Source organism: Rattus rattus, chromosome 7 (genome assembly GCF_011064425.1).
Source record: "Rattus rattus isolate New Zealand chromosome 7, Rrattus_CSIRO_v1, whole genome shotgun sequence".
Classification (NCBI taxonomy): domain Eukaryota; kingdom Metazoa; phylum Chordata; class Mammalia; order Rodentia; family Muridae; genus Rattus; species Rattus rattus.
The window spans coordinates 14,777,109-14,797,590 of record NC_046160.1 but is presented as its reverse complement, the minus strand read 5'-3'; positions in this window follow the sequence as shown (position 1 = coordinate 14,797,590).

Below are 20,482 nucleotides of genomic sequence, written 5' to 3'. Positions count from 1 at the left end.
TGGGGGGAGGGCGGCAATGTGGGGAGGGTGGGGAGGGGAACACCCATAAGGAAGGGGAGGGGGAAGGGGATGTTTGCCCGGAAACCGGGAAAGGGAATAACACTCAAAATGTATATAAGAAATATTCAAGTTAATAAAAAAAAAAAAGAAAGAAAGAAACTGAGCAAGCCATTCACATCCTATTCATATGGGGGTGGTGTGAGAAATAAGTTTCTTCTAAATTGTATTGAGCACAAAGACGAATGGACAGTGAGTGACATTTGAGTAAAGCGGGAGGTCTGGGGTCAGGCAGCATCAAAGGAGACACCAATGGGTGTCTAGGAGAAACTGATAATTCACAGGAAGCTGCAGAAGAAGAGACTCCAGGAGGCTGGAATTATACCCACACAGGGTCAGGGGAAGCTCTTCAGTGGAAGACTGTACTTTGGATCTGATATAGTTACATATTTCATTCAGATTATACACATCATTGTACGGTATCTTCTGTAAAATGTATTAATGTATATTTATTATAGAAATATTCTAAATTCTCTACAGTATCGGGATTAAGCAATCATATTACCCAACAATACCCCACAATACCCACTCGAGCTGTCCCCCGAAATTTACAGTGATGAGAGTGATAAGAAAAATGCACTATAATTGGGGTGCTTCACTCCTTAGGGATTTTTTTCCCACAACTTTGCTGTCTCCCTCCTAAGTTTTGATGTTCTTGCTGTCTTTAAAGAGAAGATTTGCTTCCTATCTGGGGAGACTATGAGAGTAAGGATAAAAATAGCAAGTCTACATATAAACATAATTTTCATTTTTTTCCCATTTTTTATTTTGTGTGTACGTGTTGTGTGTGCACACATGTGCCCGCAGGTGCCACATAACACACATGCAAAGGTCAGAAGACAGGTTGTAGGGCTTGGGTCTTTCCTGTCCTATGGGCTTTGAGCCTTGAACTCATATCATTAAGCTTGTCTGCAGGCACCTTTACCTACTAAGCCATATCATTGGCCCCTAACATACATTTTTAAATGAATTTTTTACTTCATGTGTTTTATCTGCATGTTTTGTATTGGACTCCTTGGAACGTGAGTTACTGACATTTGTGAGTTGCCATATGGGTGCTGGGAATTGAACCTGTGTCCTCTAGAAGAGCAGCCAGTGTTCTTCCCCCCACCCCCACCCCACAGCCAGTGTTCTTAGCTGCTGAGCCATTTCCCCAGCACCCCCCCCAACATAATTTTTTAAAGCTATAAGGTTAATAGAATATTTTTCTTTACCATTTGTCTTTAAAAATATGTCAATGCTTTTGACAGCAAAAGAGCTAAATCAATAAGCCTGCATCAAAACAGCCTCTTTAAATGTTCTGAACCTAAACGGGCATTCTATTGAAGCCAGACAGGAATCGAATCCACAAGAGCTAAACAAAGTGGACTGTTAAGATAATTGTTTGTGCAATTTAAGCAAACAAGTAATTACTCAATTTTCTGCTCAATTTGACTAGGATAGACACAGAAGTCGCTAACTGTTTCTAATTTAGTAATATAGGGTTAAAGCAGGGGGACTTGTAAAGTCCTTGTTATGTAGTTTAAAGAAAGAAACCTTAGTCTTCTCTGGTGTTGTGGAGAGTAACTTGCAACCCTGAGAGACTGATTTACTGTTTGGAAAAGAGAATCGGTGTGACTCTGAACTCTCACAGGATGAAGGACCTTCAAAGTCCTGAATTAGCACCAGACCCTGCATTTTACTGTTCACCTCTATAACCCCCATGGGGCTCCAGGGTCCCCTGACACCTGAGTTGCGTTTTTATACACCTACACCAGAGGCTGGGTAGATTCAGGAATGAGCAAGCATTCTCTAGGAAGCATCTGCCAGGCCCGGCCGGTGACCTCAGCCACAGCCATTCCCTCTTTCGTTATGGACAGATCTGCATCCCTTAAAACTCAATGCAGAAGCTCTCAACCTGGATACCTCAGACTGCGGCTGTACTTGGAGATTCCAAGGTAGAGTGGAGCCTTTAAAGGGGCCATAGTCCAATCTGTCTTTATTCAGAAGATAGTACTTGAGCCTGCAGATAAACCCCAGGGGTGCACAAGCACAGAAGACGGCCACATAAAGACACAGTGTGATGGAGGTAAGAAAGACTAGCTGGCCCTGCTCACACTTTAGTCTTGGGCTCTCAGCTTTCAGAAGTAGGGGAAATACTTTGTTGTGTCAGCCACACACTATTTTGTCATCTCGGTCTTGGCAGAGTAGTGCTAATACATGTATCACAGCCACCACAGTGGCTTCAAGAAGTCCCCACACAAGGGCATTGCAAGTTCAGGACGGAGACAACTCCATTTTTCCTCCAAGTCTTGTTAGCAGCTCTGAAGAGCTCTTGCCAGTGTGTTAGATGGGTGACAGATACATAAAGAGTAGAACTGGATTTTTCTGCTCACACCATCATCCCACAGGAAAGAAGACTAGACATTATGAAAAGGTAGAGACAGAGCTGTGAAGCAGACCAAGAGGATTTGCTATGTCCACCAATCAGTCCCCAGGAGAGACCAGGCCAGAGGCCAGAGAGTGGACACGAGGAATCTACTGTCTGTATCTCCACCTGGGTGGTTTCTCAGATGAAAGACATCATGTGTCCACGTGGGCGGGCCCAGAGCATGAATGCCATCATGTGACTTCACAGAAGAGTCTCAGGTCCAGGTCTTGACTTTAGAATCATGTGAATCATTAAGAATGGGGGTGGGGGGGTTGGCGATTTAGCTCAGTGGTAGAGCGCTTGCCTAGCAAGCGAAAGGCCCTGGGTTCAGTTCCCAGCTCCGAAAAATAGAAAAGAAAAAAAAAAAAAAGAATGGGGGTGGGGACTGTCTACTTAGAGAATTATTAAGACCCAATGGAGCAAGTCCAATGGTAATGGCATCTATAGACAGGAGGTACGATCCACACTTTCACCATTTATTGGGCAAGGACTTGTCCCTGAAGGCCCAGTAGACATCCCAAAAGCCATCTTGAAAGGGATGTACCAGAAAGCTAGCAGTGTTGAGGAGAAAGAGAGAGGCCACGGGGATAGAAGGGATCAGAAATAGCAAAGGGGAAGGGCAGGTCTAACCCTATCCATCTGCTGGTCTCAGCAGGAGCGGAGAGGTGGGCACAAATATAAGACAGAAGTTATTTATATTAATGCCTAAAAATAAAACGGAGCTTTCTTGTTGCTATGGCCTGGCAAATTCAGCCCTTTCAACATGTTACTTCTGTGACTTGATGCCCTTCATTCAACCTTCACCACCTTGGGCCCACATTGCCAGCCCCTCTGTTCTCATCTCTGTTAGACCGCCCCCACCCGCTGCCCTGTGAGTGCACAAAGATCTCCTAATTTCTTTGAAAAACAATAGTAATGTTTCAACAAATGTCTGTTCGGCCAAATACAAAGGCTTGAGGGGTTTTCCACGCAGCACCAGCCTAGTACAACCCCTTGAACTGGGCTCAGCTGGCACCCCCATGCTGCCGATGACGAACACAGTAATGAAGATAACACCAAGTGGAAAGAGGTATTAAAGAAAGGGAGTAGAGACGCAGACCGCATAAATGAAAAGTCCCCGCAAATTCCAGGCTGGAACAGGCGTTCCGTCTGGCTGCTTAAATGGAGAGATCAAGAAAAACGTCCACCAGCTTTTTCATCCTGGCTTGAAAGAAAGACGGGTAGAGAGTACTCAGTACTGGGAATCACAGAAAACCAAAGCCCTGGGACAAAGTAGTTTCAGAGAAGGCACAGTTCAGAAGGTGACCGCCACAGCACACCTTCTGATTCACTTTCAGAAAGCCAACCTGACGAGGTCACCTTTGCTGTGTGACGCTTTGACTTGGGTTGTCCCCACCTCCAGGCTAGCTTGGTGTTTGCAAGTCAGGGTCCTTGTACCTCACAGGATCTCTGACTCAGGGCTAGTGTATCACCACTTTTATCTGCCAAGCATGTTTTAAAATGATTAATTCACAGTCCTTTGTTGTTCAAGGTTGCTTTACCCCAATCCTCAACCTCCCAGCCCTCTAGTAGGGATGGCTGTGTTACACAGGTAAGACGGGGAAATTACTAGGTCAGAAGACTTAAGTCTCTGGCTTCTGATAAGTTTTCAATCCTTCATTGGATAATGTTTTACCAACAGGGTGAAAATGGCCAAAACATACAAAATAGGAGAGGAAATCTCTGTTATTGGTACCTGAGGAATGTTTGCTTTGTTTTGAAACTGGATCTCTGAGGTAAACAAGCCAGGACCTTGTTTGGTAGACAAGGTTGGCCTCAAACTTGTGGTGATCCTCCTGTCTCTGTCTCCTGAGTATAGGCAGGGGGTACTGACATTCACCATCACACCTAACTTAGTGTCTGAGAATTGAAAGTACTTTTCTAGATTTCCCCGTAAAGGTCAGACACCCTGTGTACTCATACTGGAGTAAGAGAGGGCTTTTTCCAAGTCTCTCTTTTTACGGAGCCCTCCCTGGCCTACGAATGATTTATGATGTGCAATTTGTTTCCATGAATTGTTCTTGAAGATCTGTTCCTGTCTGTCCTTTACCTAAAAACGATATTAAAACGTTCTCCCACAGGCCAAGGTGACACAAGCTAAAAACCATGCTCTTAATAGTTCGAGACTCAGACATTCATATTGATTTCCACATCAAATGACTCCGGGAGAAGAGACTTGTCTCCACTCTCCAATAAAACAAACACCATTAAGTTCTTTGAAATCACATACTTTAATTGCAGGCCTGCTATTAAAAAAAAAATATGGCATTTACACCTTCCCGTGATGTCAGAAAAAGTTTACCAAATCACAAAGTTCTACATATTTTATTCGCAAATGGTGGTGGACATGCATCAGACTTTTAAATACCATTTTATTTCTTTTTTTTTTTCCTTTGGTTCTTTTTTTCGGAGCTGGGGACTGAACCCAGGGCCTTGCGCTTCCTAGGCAAGCGCTCTACCACTGAGCTAAATCCCCAACCCTACCATTTTATTTCTTATTGGTTTCAGGGAATAATGGTATTTTTATTTATGATTTGGAGATTTGCAATTATGAGCTGACTTCTTTCAGTTGCACATTCTTCTTTTTCAGACTTGGTAATTGTATTGGTATACTGGCCACCGTGTTGGTTTGAATAGGTATGTCCCTCGCACCCCCTATAGACTCACGTGTTTGAATGCTTGGCCCATATGGAGGGGCACTATTAGGAGGTGTGAGCTTGTTAAAGGAAGTCTGTCACTGTGGGGTTGGGGCTTTGAGGTCTTAAATACTCAAGCTCTGCCCAGTGTGAAACAAATCCAGTCTCCTCCTGGCTGCCTTCAGATCAAGATGTAGACCTTTCAGCTCCTTCTCCAGCCCCATGTCTACCTGATGCTACCATTCTTCCCGCCATGATGATCATGAACTAAACCTCTGAGACTGTAAGCCAGCCCCAATTCAATGTTGTCCTTCATAAGAGTTGCCTTGGTCATGGTGTCTCTTCCCAGCAATGAAGCCCTAACTAAGGTAGCCACTTTGGCAATCTAAAAACACCTTAAAATGGACAGAATATATCACGAGATGTTGTTATGTGATTTTTTTTTTCTTAATGCATACATTCATTTATTTGGCCCAAATGCAGTCTTCAAACAGTACTCATTTCTAACACTCTTTACACATATGCCTTACTTTATCCACTGATATTCAAATCTTTCCTGGGACTGTGTGTTATGTACGCGGCTTTGGATATGTGGGTCTGGAGGCCAGAGGATGAAGCCAGATATTTTCCTCTGTGTCTCCATTTTGTTTCATTGTCGTGGTTTGGTTTTGTTGTTGCTGTGGTTGGTTTTTAGGGCCCTTTAATCATTTATTTATTTATATTATGTGCACTGGTGTTTTCTCTGCAAGTATGTCGGTGTCAGATCTTCTGCAACTACAGTTACAAGACAGCTGTGAGCTGCCATGTGGGTGCTGGGAATTGAACCCAGGTCCTCTGGAAGAGCAGCCAGTCCTTTTAACCTCTGAGCCATCTCTCCAGCCCCTTTGTTTTTATTCTTAAAAAAAGGTCTGGTACTGAATCGGAAGCATTCTCATCTCAGCTAGACTGGCTGGCCACCCAGCTCCTGAGGCCCGCGAGTCTCTGTCTCTCCCATTGCTCCCCAGTGCTGGATGGCAGACATACTCCACCGTGCACATCTGGGCTCCCCATCGCATGGCCTCTTGCTTTCACAGAAGCACCTTACCCATCAAGCCATCCCCCACTGTGACGCTTCCCTCCAACTTTCTACTCTTCACTCTTTCTCCATTATCTTACTCATGGTCACTGCACGTGTTTTCTCTAGGACGTGGACTGGAGCCCTCACTGTTGTTCACAAAGACACCCGAAATGCTTTCATTCCAAGTCCAACCCAGGCTCAACCTTTAGGGACGAAAAAGCATCTGTGGTTTACCTAAGGCCCTTCTACCTTTTTCTGTAGTCATTTCCAGTGATCAGCCTGGAAAAGCCTGGTGTACCAGTGCTTCTGGGAAAGTGGGAGTTTGAAACAAACGGAATTCAACTAACCTTCTTTGGAGGGCAGTGAGGCTGAGGGTTGAGGCTACATCCAAATCAAGTATTCAGAAAACTGGTGGCCTCTACAGCAGTGTGAGGGGGCCCAGACATGTTCTTCCCTCACAGGGTAGGAGAGCACATCAATCAAGGATCCAGCACAGCAGACAATGCCCTGAGTCCCAAACACATAGAGAAGATTGTTTCATTCAGAATAGTCAACTAGCAATCAGTCGGACCTCTTCAGGTTGTGACTAGAAACCTGGATCTGCTGTAAAGGAGGATCTACCGTGTAGTTGAGGAAGTTTAAGCTTTGGGGGCCCTGAGAGAGGCCATGCAGCATATAGTAATGCATCCTTACTATTAAGGGGTTTGTGCGGAGAGACTGGGAAAAGATCATAGACTCCATCCAATTATAACTAGAGTATTTATTAGCTGCTAACAGGATGAACAATCTTGGAGCCAAATTTGAGATTTTCAGGAGGGAGGGATATGGGGAAGAGGTTTTTAAAAGCGAAACTCATAAGAAGACCTTCAGTATCTGTGCAAGCAAACAAAAATTGGTCTGTTCTGCCAAGTTTAAGTGTTAAGGAGACTCAAAACAGCCTTGGTTATCAAAAAACCAAAAAACCAAAAAACAGTCAGTTATATCACAACAAGTAGAAAGTGGCGGCTGTCTGTTTCTGGGTGGGGCCACTGAGCCAGGGTTACTGAGAACTTATCTTCCAGAGACTGGAGTCAGACAAACGAAATGGCTAGTGGGAACCAAGATGGACGCCTAGCCTGAAATGGCGCTTCTTTAACTATGACACGTAGAAAGCAACTGAAGAGCATTATCAGTTAAAGATCAGATACCAGTCACCGGAAAAAAAAAATCGCTTTCGATGTCTGAAAACCCTAGCTTACATGTTTGGAACACCGAAGAAGGACTCTCAAATTCCACAATGACTTTACACAGGTGTCTGTTAATGTTGCTTATAAGCCACAAATCTTAAAAAGTTTCAAAACTATCAATCACAAAAAAATTCTTTTATTGAAAAAGAGTTTTTTTTTTCATACAACGTATTCTGATTAGGGTTCCCCTCCCCCTACTCCCCACAGTCTTTCTGTCACATCTCTTATCCAGAGCCGCACCCTTTCAGTCTCTCCTTAGAAAACAGACCTCTAAGGAATTATAATAAAATAAAATAAGACAAATGAAAAACAAATCAGAATACGACAAAACAGCCAGGCAGGAAAAGGAGCCAAAGGAAAAGCCCCAAAAACACATCTCGATGTAGACACACACATTCATACCCGTAAAAGCCCAAAACTGAAAGCAATGATATATTCACAAAAGACACGTGAGGTAGGGACAGCCAACACACTCTGACTTTCACACCATGAGACAAGGAACCTCTAAGGACGCCATTGAGTTTGTTTCCTGTGGGCTGTCTCCTGCTGGACTCCCTTAAGAGCGATTTGTTTTCCCCAGTGAGAAGCCCTTGGAGTAAACTAACTTCTCATTTGCAAGTGGCCATTAATTAGAGATAGCTTCTAGGTTAGGGATGAAGGCACGGGTCCACTTCCCACAAGAAAAGACATTTCGGTAAGCTGTATGAGAAGGCTGTTTCTTCTTTCTGTTATCTATGGGAAATAAGGCTTTAAATGTATAGGAATTTATAGGAGGGAGAGTTCTGAAGCTATGTATTAAAATGTTTATTGTCTTAGCATAGGTTTTGTGGGTACTTGTCTGGTTTAAATATGTATTTTGTTCATTCTACATAAATATTTAGTTCAGTAACTTTGTGTTCTTCTTACATGAGTCTTACAAAATTATACAAGGTTTACATGCAAAAAAAAAAAAAAAAAACTCAAACAAAACAAAAAACCAAACAAACAGAAACCAAAAGTGGTTCCTAGCTAAGGTGGTGGGTGATATCGGCCAGGCAAGGCCTGATTCTCAATGTTATCTCCTAGAGCTTTAGTGCAGGAACAAACAGCTTTTAAAGTTTTGGTTAATAACTCAGTAACTCAAAACACTGAGACGTATTATGCTGTACACAATATGGACAGCATGTTTGTATTTGTTTCTGTTTTAAGAACTTTCTTTTATCTATTCGTATGTATGTGTGCCCTTGAGTTTATGCATCCCATGTGCATGCGGGTGCTTCAGAAGTCAAGGGGTTGTCAGATCCCCCTGGAACAGGGTTCATGGGTAGCTGTGGTTGTGGGCCATGTGATGTGGCTGCTGGGAAACAAACCAGGGTCTTTGGCAAGAGCAGGAAGTGCTCTTAACTGCTCTGCCATCTTCCCAGCTCCTTCTGTTTCAGTACTGGAGACTGGACCCACGGCCTTCTGCATGCTAGGCAAGCCATCTGACACAGCTATATCCTCTGCCCTAACACGTATCTTTGTGTTTTGTTTCGAGATTTGTGAAGGCAATAAGGAGGGGTATCTGTACCTGAACTGCTAGCCTCAAACTCACAGAGATCCACCTGCTTCCACTTACTGAGTGCTGGGATCAATGGTGTGCCCTACCTGGGCTGGGGATGTTGGTTCTTACCTTTAATCCCAGCTCTCAAGAGGCAGAGGCAGGCAGATCTCTGAGTTTGAGGCCAGCTTGATCTATAGAGCCAGTTCCAGGGCAGCCAGGGTTACACAGAGAAACACTGTGTGTGTGTGTGTGTGTGTGTGTGTGTGTGTGTGTGTGTGTGTGTGTGTGTGTGTGTGTGTGTGTGTGTATGTGTGTGTGTGTGTGTCTGTGTGTGGCTGTGTGTGTGTCTGTGTGTGTGTCTGTGTCTGTGTGTGTGTGTCTGTGTGTGTGTGTGTGTGTGTGTCTGTGTGTGTGTGTCTGTGTGTGTGTGTGTGTGTCTGTGTGTGTGTCTGTGTATGTGTGTGTGTGGCTATGTGTGTGTGTGTGTGTGTGTGTGGCTATGTGTCTGTGTGTGTGTGTGGCTATGTAGCTGTGTGTGTCTGTGTGTGTGTCTGTGTCTGTGTCTGTGTGCATCTGTGTGTGTCTGTGTGTGTGTGTGTCTGTGTGTGTCTGTGTGTGTGTGTGTGTGTGTGTGTGTGGGTGGGTGGGTGGGTGTGGGTGTGGGTGTGTGTGTGTGTGGAGGGTGTGCCCCATGTCCAGCTCAGCTGGGTTTTGTTTCATAGACTCACTGCAGCTCCGTGTGATTCAGAGAATGCATAGAGCGACATACCCAGTATCCATACCTGAGCGATGCAAACCTCCTACACAGGAGCCTATGTTTCTTCTCATCGCCAGTGGGCTCAACACACCTGAGCACAGTGACCATGGATGCCGCTGGTCAATGCAGTGCAGTCACACAATAAAGAAAGCTGGGTCCCAGTCACTGCTTAGAAGAAAAACCCATGAGAAAACCCACTTTGGACTTCCAGTTAGTGAGAAATAAACTTTTCATAGTTAAAGTTCTGCATGTTTTCTGTTACAACAGCTCACAATATCTTACCAAATCCTGTTCCTCTTAGCCAACTAATAACAACCCTTTTCAACTGTATTATGCATACATTTAATGAAATCTTACTGGCCATATTATCAACACTCGTATGTATATATGTGATACATTTTTTATGTATTTGAAAATGAAGATATGTCTGAAGTTACATTTTCTATTTGCGGGTCCAATTTTACATTGCCAGTTAAAAAGCTGATATGTATTTATATATTTTTAGTTCATCTGAGGTTGGGCCTTTTTTTTTTTTTTTTTTTTTTCCTTTTTTTTTTTTTTTGTTTTTTTTTTTTTGGTGCTGGGGACCGAACCCAGGGCCTTGCGCTTCCTAGGCAAGCGCTCTACCCCTGAGCTAAATCCCAACCCCTCTTTTCCTTTTTTTAAAGCAGACATGTTTATAGAAACAAGCCTATCTACAGTGTCTATAGTGGTTTGAATGAACGTCTCCCGTAGGCTCACATATTGGTCCCTATTTGGCGACACTGGGAAGGTTATGGACTTTTTAGAGGTGGAATCTTGCCAGGGGAGCAGGTCACCGCAGGGAAGACTTAAGAGCTGTTTCTATTCGGTTTGTTCCCTGATTCCTGTTTGCAGTTGAGGATGTGGTCTCAGCCTCTTGCTGCATCCGCCTGCTGCCGTGCCTCCTGTCCACCACTAGGGGCTCTCAATCCAGAACTGGAGACCAAAGTCAACTCTTCCGTAAGTCACTTTGGTCACGGTGTTTTATCGCAACAACAAAAAGTAACTAAGGCATAGTCCTAAAGCAACAGTTATTTAAAGATCGGGGGTTCCCTTTATCCCTGCATAAGGCTGAGAAGTCTTCTAACAGCACTTGAGAAAAGACTTCTTCATTGGGGCGTCTGCTGGCCCAGAGGACATCTGCATTCTTCGTTAGCTATGAGTCTTTCTAGATACCATATTCTAAGTATAAAGCAGGGTTCCACAGGACTCCTTGGGTCACATGTTAATAATTCATGTCTTCCTTGCCATTTCTAGCTTGTGCTTGCCTTCCACCCATCCTGTGTCTGCCCTCATGCTCAACCAGGAAGATGACTTACGTGTCATCCTCCTTCCAACTAAAAATGTTCCTTCCAGGGGACTAATAGCAGGACTGTGGAACCCAGGTGCCGTGACTGGCCTCCACGACAGGATTCACTCTCTGGGCTTTGCTTGTGACCCTTTCATGCCCAGTGCATGCTGCTGAAGCTTCTCTGAGCTATTTTCTATTCTGGTGAGCAATGCTGCCTCTCCAAGCCCTGAATCTCTCCATAAAAACCCGTGGCCCTTCTCCACCCACAGTCACTGGTGCATGGATGTTCTCAAACCTCCATAGAACAAAGCAGTCTGTGGGGGAGAAGCAACAAATGCCTCTTCTGGTCTCTTGTTCTATGACCTGTATCGTGTCTCAGAAAGTGTCCAATAAAGAACTCTGTGAGCTTCTGCATATCTTTAGCCTTTCTGCCTTCCCAGTCTCTGCCATTTGTCATGAACGAATCTCTGGAGCTAGACCAGGAGGTAGACAGATATAGAAGACAGAGAGATGAGAGAGGTGAGAGAGACAGAGACAGAGGAGAAATAGTGAGATGAGAAATGGAGAGCCGAGACAGAGATTTTAGAGTTCATGGCTCTCGGAATCTTGTCTCCCTTATCTGAAATGTACTTCAGTAGATTATCCTGGCTCTGACCACCCACGAGATGCTTTACTTCAAGGATTCATCACACTGATGGCTTTGATAGGCAGTGGGTCAGATGTATTGGCATCCCTGATAAAACCAGGGTATGGTAAGCTTGATTCGAAAGTCCAGTTCGTGAGAGTGTTCTGTGCTCCCCTGAATCGTCAAAGCCTTTGGAAAATAGTTAACAGAGAGGCTTCATCCAGCAACTGATGGGAACGAATGTAGGGACCCACAGCCATTAGGTAGAGCTCTGGGAATCCTGTGGAAGAGGGGAGGATTGATTATAGGAGCAAGAGGGGCCAATCACAAAGAAAGCCCACAGAATCAACTAACCGGGGCCCATAGAGGCTCACAGAGACTGAACCGCTAACCAGGGAGCCTGAACTAGGGCTCTCTGGGACTAATGGATGTTACAGTTGTGTAGCTTGGTCTCCTTGTGGGACTCTTAACCGTGAAAGACAAGGTTGTTTCCATCTCTGCTGCCTGCCTCTGGGACCCTCTCCTCCTACTGGGCTGCCTTGTTCAGCCTTAATAGGAGAGGAGGTGCCTGGTCTCACTGCAACTGATATGCCATGGCCGGTTGATATCCACGGGAGGCCTGCTCTTTTCTGAAGACTGATGAAGAGGGTGTGGATGATTGGGGTAGGGGGGACTTGGAGGAGAGGAGGGAAGGGAGACTGCAGATGTAAAAACAAGCAATCAAACAAATAAAGAAAGAAGACTGAAAACCACTGTCCTAACCCATGAATCAAATAAATCTTTCATCATTTACGTTTTTCTTCAAGTATTTGCCACCTGAATAATACAACATTTATAGACAGATAGCAGACCCTGACAAGTGGACAGACACAGTATTTTAACACATGAAGCTACAGCAGGGTTCCCGCTGGTAACCAACAGCAGTCTAAAATGAGGATGAAGTTAATATTTTATTCTATTACCTCTGTGGGCCACTTGTAACTGAGCCCTAGACTTTAATAGATCCTGAGATCTTAGCAGTCCATGGTGAAGGTATGGGTCCGAGAGCCAAAATATAAAACCCCAGTGTGTGCATCAATGCCATTAAAAGGTGGGTTATTTAGTATCTATTTCAAAATGCTTCCTATAAAAGCTTCTCAAATTACTTAGCTATTGCATTGTGATTTACCTATCAGTACGTCTGTTCATTGTACACATACCTTATAAATCATTTGGGGGAAATACGGCGAAAGGAACTATTCATGTTCAGAGATGTTTTTAAGGATGCCCTGTGACTAGCACCTGCCCTGCCCAGTGCTCCAGCCCCTCCCTGGCCCCCTTGTGGTTGGGTGAGGCTTTGCAACCAGATCTGACCAAGAAGCTCTGGAGTGGTGTGCATTCCTTCCAGGATGTGTTCAATTGCAATGTGACTGCCTCGGGGACTATATTTTCCCTCTGGCACAGTGACCAGTGACATTTGAGGTGGCAGCTGTTCTGCTAGACTTGGTCCCGGTGCGAAGATGATAAACAGAGATCTCCTGCTAACCCCTTATGCAAGTGAAAAATAAGTCTGTTATTTTAAACCGTTGAGATCCGGGGCTTGTTTGTTTTAACAACATAGAGGAGCCAAACCTGACGGACGGACATTGACTTATGACGGCAATTACAAACAACCAGTGTGTTCTTCCACACGGGAGAGTGAAATAAATGATTACGCACACAGATTAGAGATTATGCTCTTTGTTGGAGGTGAAAAACCACTCTTGAAGTACATCGGATGAGATAGGAAACCAATCGCACTAGAAAACTACATGGGAAGGGAATGTAAAACAGAATGCATTAAATGAATTCATATATAAATTATATAAGAAGTTGGCATGGTAATTGCTCGATGGCATTAGTTATTACTGTATAATGAGAAACATGTAAATAATGAGCCATCCCAGATCCAACATGAATTACATTCTAGCTGAGGGCTTGTACTGTCTTGTAGCTGCAAGGGGATGGAATGCTGGCTTCATTCGCCATACCTGCAGGGCATGACCACGCCAACATCTAACTTGAGCATTATCACCTTCCCTTGGTGCATGAGAAGCCGTGGGTTTCTAGCTAAATGATGCTACAGGACCCATCGACCAAGATCCCAGGCTTGCAAGTTTCAGGTAGGGATGTGGGAAGGGCCACCCACCCACACCCACTCCCTGACTTCCCCCGAAGATCCGGGTTTATACCGCAGATGCTTCAGCTGCTGTCTCGGATCTAGCCCCTCCCACCGCTGATGCAGGGACCAGAGAATGCAGCCTGGAAGTGTGGGGGAGTCAAAGTCAATGGAGCAAGTGCCGGACAAAAGGCCAGATGATAACTGCTGCCTTGGAACTCAGGAAGAAAGAAGTGATCACTCCACAGTGTTCCCTCCTCCTCGTGGGGTTTGACTTCCCAGTAAAGCGTGTTAAGGAGTAGCCTCGGGCACTGTCATCCAGAAGGGGCTCCCAGAATCAGCAATGCTAAAGTGATTTCCACGGTCCACTCTCCGCCCTCCTTACTGCACTACTGCACAGCACTGTCTCCCCCCAACATCACACCCTGTCTACTCTAGGAAAAGGCAGGGGCGAGGATGTGCTGCAGCTCGGGCATAACAATGGAGGTTCAGGTTCCACGACTGCCTAAATGTCGGGAGAGATGTCAAAACTTTAGATAATCTGCTCGTAAAGGACTTAGACACACAGAGTTAGAATGGGACATTATTCCACTCCTTAAGACCCCATAGAAGTTGTGAGGTCTGCTAGTAAGCATGGGTGGCTGTGCTGGCTAGTTTGATGTCAACTTGATCCAAGCTAGAGTCACTTCGGAATAGAGAACCTCTGTGGAGGGCATGTGGGGTAAGCCTTTAGGGCATTTTCTAGATTGATGATTGACGGGAGGGGCGTCCCACCTCACTAGGGGTGGGGCCACTCCTGAGCTGGTGGACTTGGGTGCTCTAAGAAGGCAGGCTGAGGCTGAAGAGATGGTTCAGCAGTTAGGAGCACTGGCTTCTCTTCCAGAGGTTTTGAGTTCAATTCTTAGCAACCGCGTGGTGGCCCACAACTATCTATAAAGGGATCTGATGACCTCTTCTGTTATGCAGGGATACACGCAAATGGAACACTCATATACATAAACAAATCTTTAAAAAAAAAAAGCAGGCTGTGAGCTGGTGGACCCAGGTGCCATGAGAAGGCAGAGCAAGCCATGAGCTAGGAATCTGGTAAGCAGGGTTTCGCCGTAACTTCAGTTCTGGCCTCAGACTTCCCGTAATGAGTTCCTGGGGTGACAGAGTGTGACGTGAGAGTCCCATGGTAAAATAAAACCTTCCCTCCCCAAGTTACTTGCAGCCATGGTGTTCTGTCACATCCATGAAACTCCTAAGGCAAAATCTTTTCCATTGCTCTGCTGTAGAAAGCCTCTACACTTTCCTGAAGATGGCTTCTGACCCATACGAACCATTTAAAAGGCCCAGTGGTAGCTCTCAGACAAATCTTTCTGGCACAGGGATGTGCTTCTGTTTCTCCAGGCCCTGGCTAGAAATTCAGACCTTCAGATCTGGCTTGGCCTACCTCAGCTCTGGAGTGAAGCCTTTTGCTGTGTTGGAGCCAGACTCCCACGTGGGTGTCCTGTTAGCCGGTAGCCACCTGCTCACTGATTCCTGGCTCGACTTCACTTCCTGACAACTGAGCTTGTGTGGGTAACTCTCACCCGTAGGTACTGACCCTTGACCCATGGCAGATCTTCTTGGCCTCTGCTTCTTACCATGACCAGTAACCTCTAGCTGTCTGGAACGTATTCCCTGCAATTCCATCTCTCAGGTTGAAAGACTCTATTTCCCCTTGTTTATACTAAGTAGCATCTCGATCAGACTGTCTACAGAGAGATCCAGCTGCCTCTGCCTCCCAGTGCTGGAATTAATATTGTGTCAACATATCTACTCTAACATCTAAACAAAAACACAAACAAACACAACACAGATCCTAATTTCCAGAGATCTTTTACTCAGTGGAAGTAGAAGCTAGGAGGGAGCATTTAAAATGTGAGCATTGGGTTGGGGATTTAGCTCAGTGGTAGAGCGCTTGCCTAGCAAGCACAAGGCCCTGGGTTCGGTCCTCAGCTCCGAAAAAAAAGAAAAGAAAACATACACATAAAATGTGAGTATAAAACAGGGCTCGGGGCTCACATACTCGAGAACAAGTTCCATTTATAGAAATGCCAGTGATAGCTTATTGCACACCTACTGTGTTTCAGGGACTAGCCTGGGAGTTTAAAAACTCATTATTTAATGAGCAAGACAGACTCGAGCGCCTATTTCCACCTCCTTTAGAAAACGATAAGGGGTACTCATTGAACCTTGCTACGTCCGTGTGAGGGTTTGGATGCACGTTGTCCCCCACGGGCTCCTCCTGTGTTTGAACATTTGGTCTCCATCTGGGAGTGCAGTTTTGAGAGGTTGTGGGGCTTTTAAGAGATGGGGCCCAGTTGAAGGAAGTGGGTCTGGGGAGGTACTGACTAGTATAGCCCATTCTCTCTCCTGGTCTCTGCCACTCACTCGGATCCCTGGTCCTTTGAGAGATGGACAGGAGCCATTGTGTCTTCCCTGTCATGATGGGCAATATCCACTCAAAGTGTGAACCCCAATAAATCTTCCCTCCTTTAAGTTTCTTCTAGTCAGGTGTTTGGCCACAGCCATGAAAGTCATGTTGCATGTTTTACAAGAGTCAGTCAAGCCGGGTGGCAGCAGGCCTACTGTAGCAGTGTATTAGTTAATCTGCTCTGGCTTCTGGTGGGTCCCTCGAGTGCTGCAACTGCCCACAAGCTCTGGATTCACTAAGGACACACACACACACACACACACACACACACACACACACACACACACACACACACACCAGCTAATTTTGATTTTATGCCTTGACTAGCTCAATGGTTGGGCACTTCTAAGCCTCTCCACACTCCCCTCTGGTATCCCTGGATTAATACCTTCTAAATTACCCTGTTACCTTCGAGGCAGCACCCCCACCCGTAGGGTTGCTTTCTCTTTCCACCTACACTGCCTGATGATTTCTCTTCGTCAGCTCTTAAATCTGGTCCCTCTGCCGCCGAGCCATGGCGATTCTCCTCTTCCTCCTCTCTTCTTTTGTCTCTTGCCTGAGCAACCTAAAAGTCCCACCTCAGTCTCCCTGACCAGCCATTGGGCAGGAACCCTTAGGTCTGGAAGCTGAATTAAAACAAAGCGTTAGAACTAATTCCTAACAGCCCGCCTTTAATCCCAACACTCAGGAGTCAGAGGCAGGCAGAACAGCCAAGGCTACACAACAGAACTCATCTCAAAAACAAAACAAAAGAGTTAGTCAATACCTTGAATCTCTCCTTAGCCCTGTTATCTCTTTCAAAGCAGAAATAACTCTGGGTGTTTTTATTTTTTAAATAAATTACATTTATTTATTTATCTATTTATGTATTTATGTGTTTGTTTGTTTGTTTAATTGTGTGTGTGTGCCCATACCCTCTCCTCACCTCAATCTCTGTATCCTCACTCAAGCTTTTAACCCAGGATATCTTTTCACCTTCTTTCCTGTTACCTATATCCTATTATCCACTCTAATTGAATTTTTGCTTGGATTGGAAGACTTGAATGACTTCTGTATAGCTTTTCATGCTTCCTTCAGTTTTGATAAGTCTTCTACCATCTTCCCTATCTTCCCCATCATTTATCCCATCATCTTCCCCATCACCTTCCCCATCTCCATCATCTTCTGCATCATCTTCCCCATCTTTCCCCCATCTTTCCCCCCATCTTCCCCATCACCTTCCCCATCACCTTCCCCATCTCCATCATCTTCCCCATCATCTTCCCCATCTCCATCATCTTCCCCATCACCTTCCCCCATCTCCATCATCTTCTGCATCATCTTCCCCATCTCCATCATCTTCCCCATCACCTTCCACACTATTTCATGCTTGGACCCCAGTAGTCTCACTCTCTCCTTTCATTTTACCCATCTTTCTCTATCCTTTCTCCCTAATGCACTCACCTCTAGTTTCCTGGCTTTCCATAGATTAAACAAGAAAAACAAAGCATTCAAGGCTAGAGTCCACATATGGGAGAGAGTATACGTAGGAGACAAACTTATCTTTCTGAGCCTGGGTGGCCTCACTCAGTAGACCTTTTTCCAGTTCAGTAAATAATAATATTTTACTATTAATCATTTACATGAAATAGGAACTGCGTTATAGCTGAGTAACATTCCGTTGTGTAGATGCACGACATTCTCCTTATCCATGGTTGGTGGATATCCTGGTTGATTTCACTTCCTATGTACAGTGAACCCCACTGAGCTGCACTGAGCATGAATATGTAGTATTTCTGTGGTGAGTTGGACTCGAGTGAAGAACCTACTGTTGTTGTTCTGCTAAATAGTCATGCTGTCTTCTAAATATTCATGCTTGTACCTACACATTTGTTCTGACACTTTGAGCATTAACAACCACAAAAGAAACCCTCAAAAAGCAAATAAATAAACAGACAGACATAAGGTTGGAAAGAAGGCAGGGTAGGGGACATTATGGGGAGCAGGAGGAAGGTCATGGTAGATGAATATGATTAATAGACATTATTTAAATTATGAAACTTTCAAAGAATCAAAATTATTATTAAAAAGGAAATATATGTGCACTAAAGGTTACAATTTATCAAGAACAGGGAAATAGCCTGGTTATCCATCTAGCAGCAGAATATTTATTTTGTCTATGGACATACATTCATATAATGGAGTATTATATCCTATAAGCTCATACATAAGGGAAAGCTAGGTCTATGGGAACCAGCTTGGTAACAAGCTCAATTTATGTTGTTGGATGAAAATTGATAAAAGTACATTTTTCACTCTGCTAAGAAAAGGGATATTAATGAAGTACCCAATTTATAAATTTATAATATAATGTATGTATGTGTGCAATGTTTGAAACATCAAAGACATTAATACTAATGACCTCTCTGTGGCCCATAGTCAGTGTCTGGAGAAGCAGCAGGGATAAGAGAGCACTTTCACTTCCTATTTTATATACAGCTGGGATTTTTCTGTAGTTTAGAAGCATGTATGACTTTTATATAGAAGCACTCTCAATTTCCCTGTTTAAATGTAAACTCTACTATCCCTATCCCCTGTGGTGATGAGGTACCAATTCTTTATTACTTCAACTCAGTCTTTCATGCACAAGTGGTTGCATTTCCATATTGGTTAGTATTTAAAAATTGTAGGATAAGGTTCACACTTCCTTAGTTCTCCTTCTATTTTATTCCATAACTGTTGATGAGCTTATCAGTGGTGTTGGGGAGTTGAACCAGGCCTTCATGCACAGAATCCCAGAGCTACAGCCTCAGCCCCTGACATTGTGACACACTGCAGTTTCCAAAGTGAGGTTTTGTTTGTTTGTTTGTTTGTTTTGGCGTGATTGCAAGGGCAGAGGGCGAATGTGGAGGGACAGGGAGAGGAGTGGGATTGGGATGCATGATGTGAAACTCACAAAGAATCAGCAAAAAGGTTTGTTTTGTTTATATTTTGTGGCTGTGTGGTGGTAGTACATGCCCTTGATTCCAGCACTTGAGGCTGAGTAGACAGATCTCTGAGTTCGAGGCCAGCGTGGTCTACAAAGTGAGTTTCAGGACAGCCAAGGCTACACAGAGAAACCCTATCTGGAAAACAAAACAAGAAAAAAGTTATTTATTTTCATGTGTTTGTTTTGGCTTTTTGTTTTGTTTTGAGGCAGTATCTCAGTAGTGTGAGTTTGAGAGGCTGGCCTTGAGCTCCAGACTCTCCTGTCTCTGGCTCCTGGGATGCTGGGGTTTCAGGTGTGGATCACAAACCAGCACTGTCTTTTAAAGCAAGTTTTGAATTCTAGTCAAGGATGTATATTTTGAAGTATTGAAAGTTAAATGTGTTAAGGACAGCAATGCATTGTGGGCTCTATAAAAATATTATATTCAGTGAACTCACCCGAACCCCAAAAGACAAACACCTCATGTTCTCTCTTATTTCTAGATATTCGCTCAGGATCCAGACGTATGCAACCTTGAATAAGCACAGGAAAGTGAGACTGATTAACAGGGGGTAACAGACTGAATAGATGACATATGTTGACTAATGTGGTAACATGTTAAGGACCACATTGCACTGGTAAGTACACAGAGGTTCCCTGAAGAAGAGTTTCTCAACTTAGCCATAGGTTTAGAAGTTTCCATATTAAAATGTTGGAGGAAGAAAAGGGGGGAAAGAATGGAATAAATAAAATAAGAACCTAGATTGCACCATGAGTCACAAGAGGGAGTCTGAGGTGATCATCGATGCTGACAAACGGAATTGCAGGGGCAACGTTGTGAAAGATGATAGCATTGATAAAAATTGGGATGTGGAGAAGAGAGAAGAAAGAAGGTGGGAGCTGATTTTATTCTGTGCCGAATACAAAAGCCTAGACATTTTCTAACAAGAGAGGGGATTGCTAATATTTGTATGTATAAAGTGAAAATGAGGTCATCCAGCTTATAACATTAAATATAGATGAGATTGAACACTCTAGGATAAAAGCACAATTCAACTCTATGCCTTATAAAAGATAACTGTACACACACACACACACACACACACACACACACACACACACACACACGAGTTAGAAAGCCTAACAATTTTTGAAGTACACAATACTGTGCTGACCAAAGTAAACAAAAACAAAATCAAGAGAATCAAATCTACGATATCAAACAAGACAAGATCCAACCTCAAAAGCACCAATCAGTCTAAGAAGATTCCACAGAACTGGGCTCACTAGTTAGGT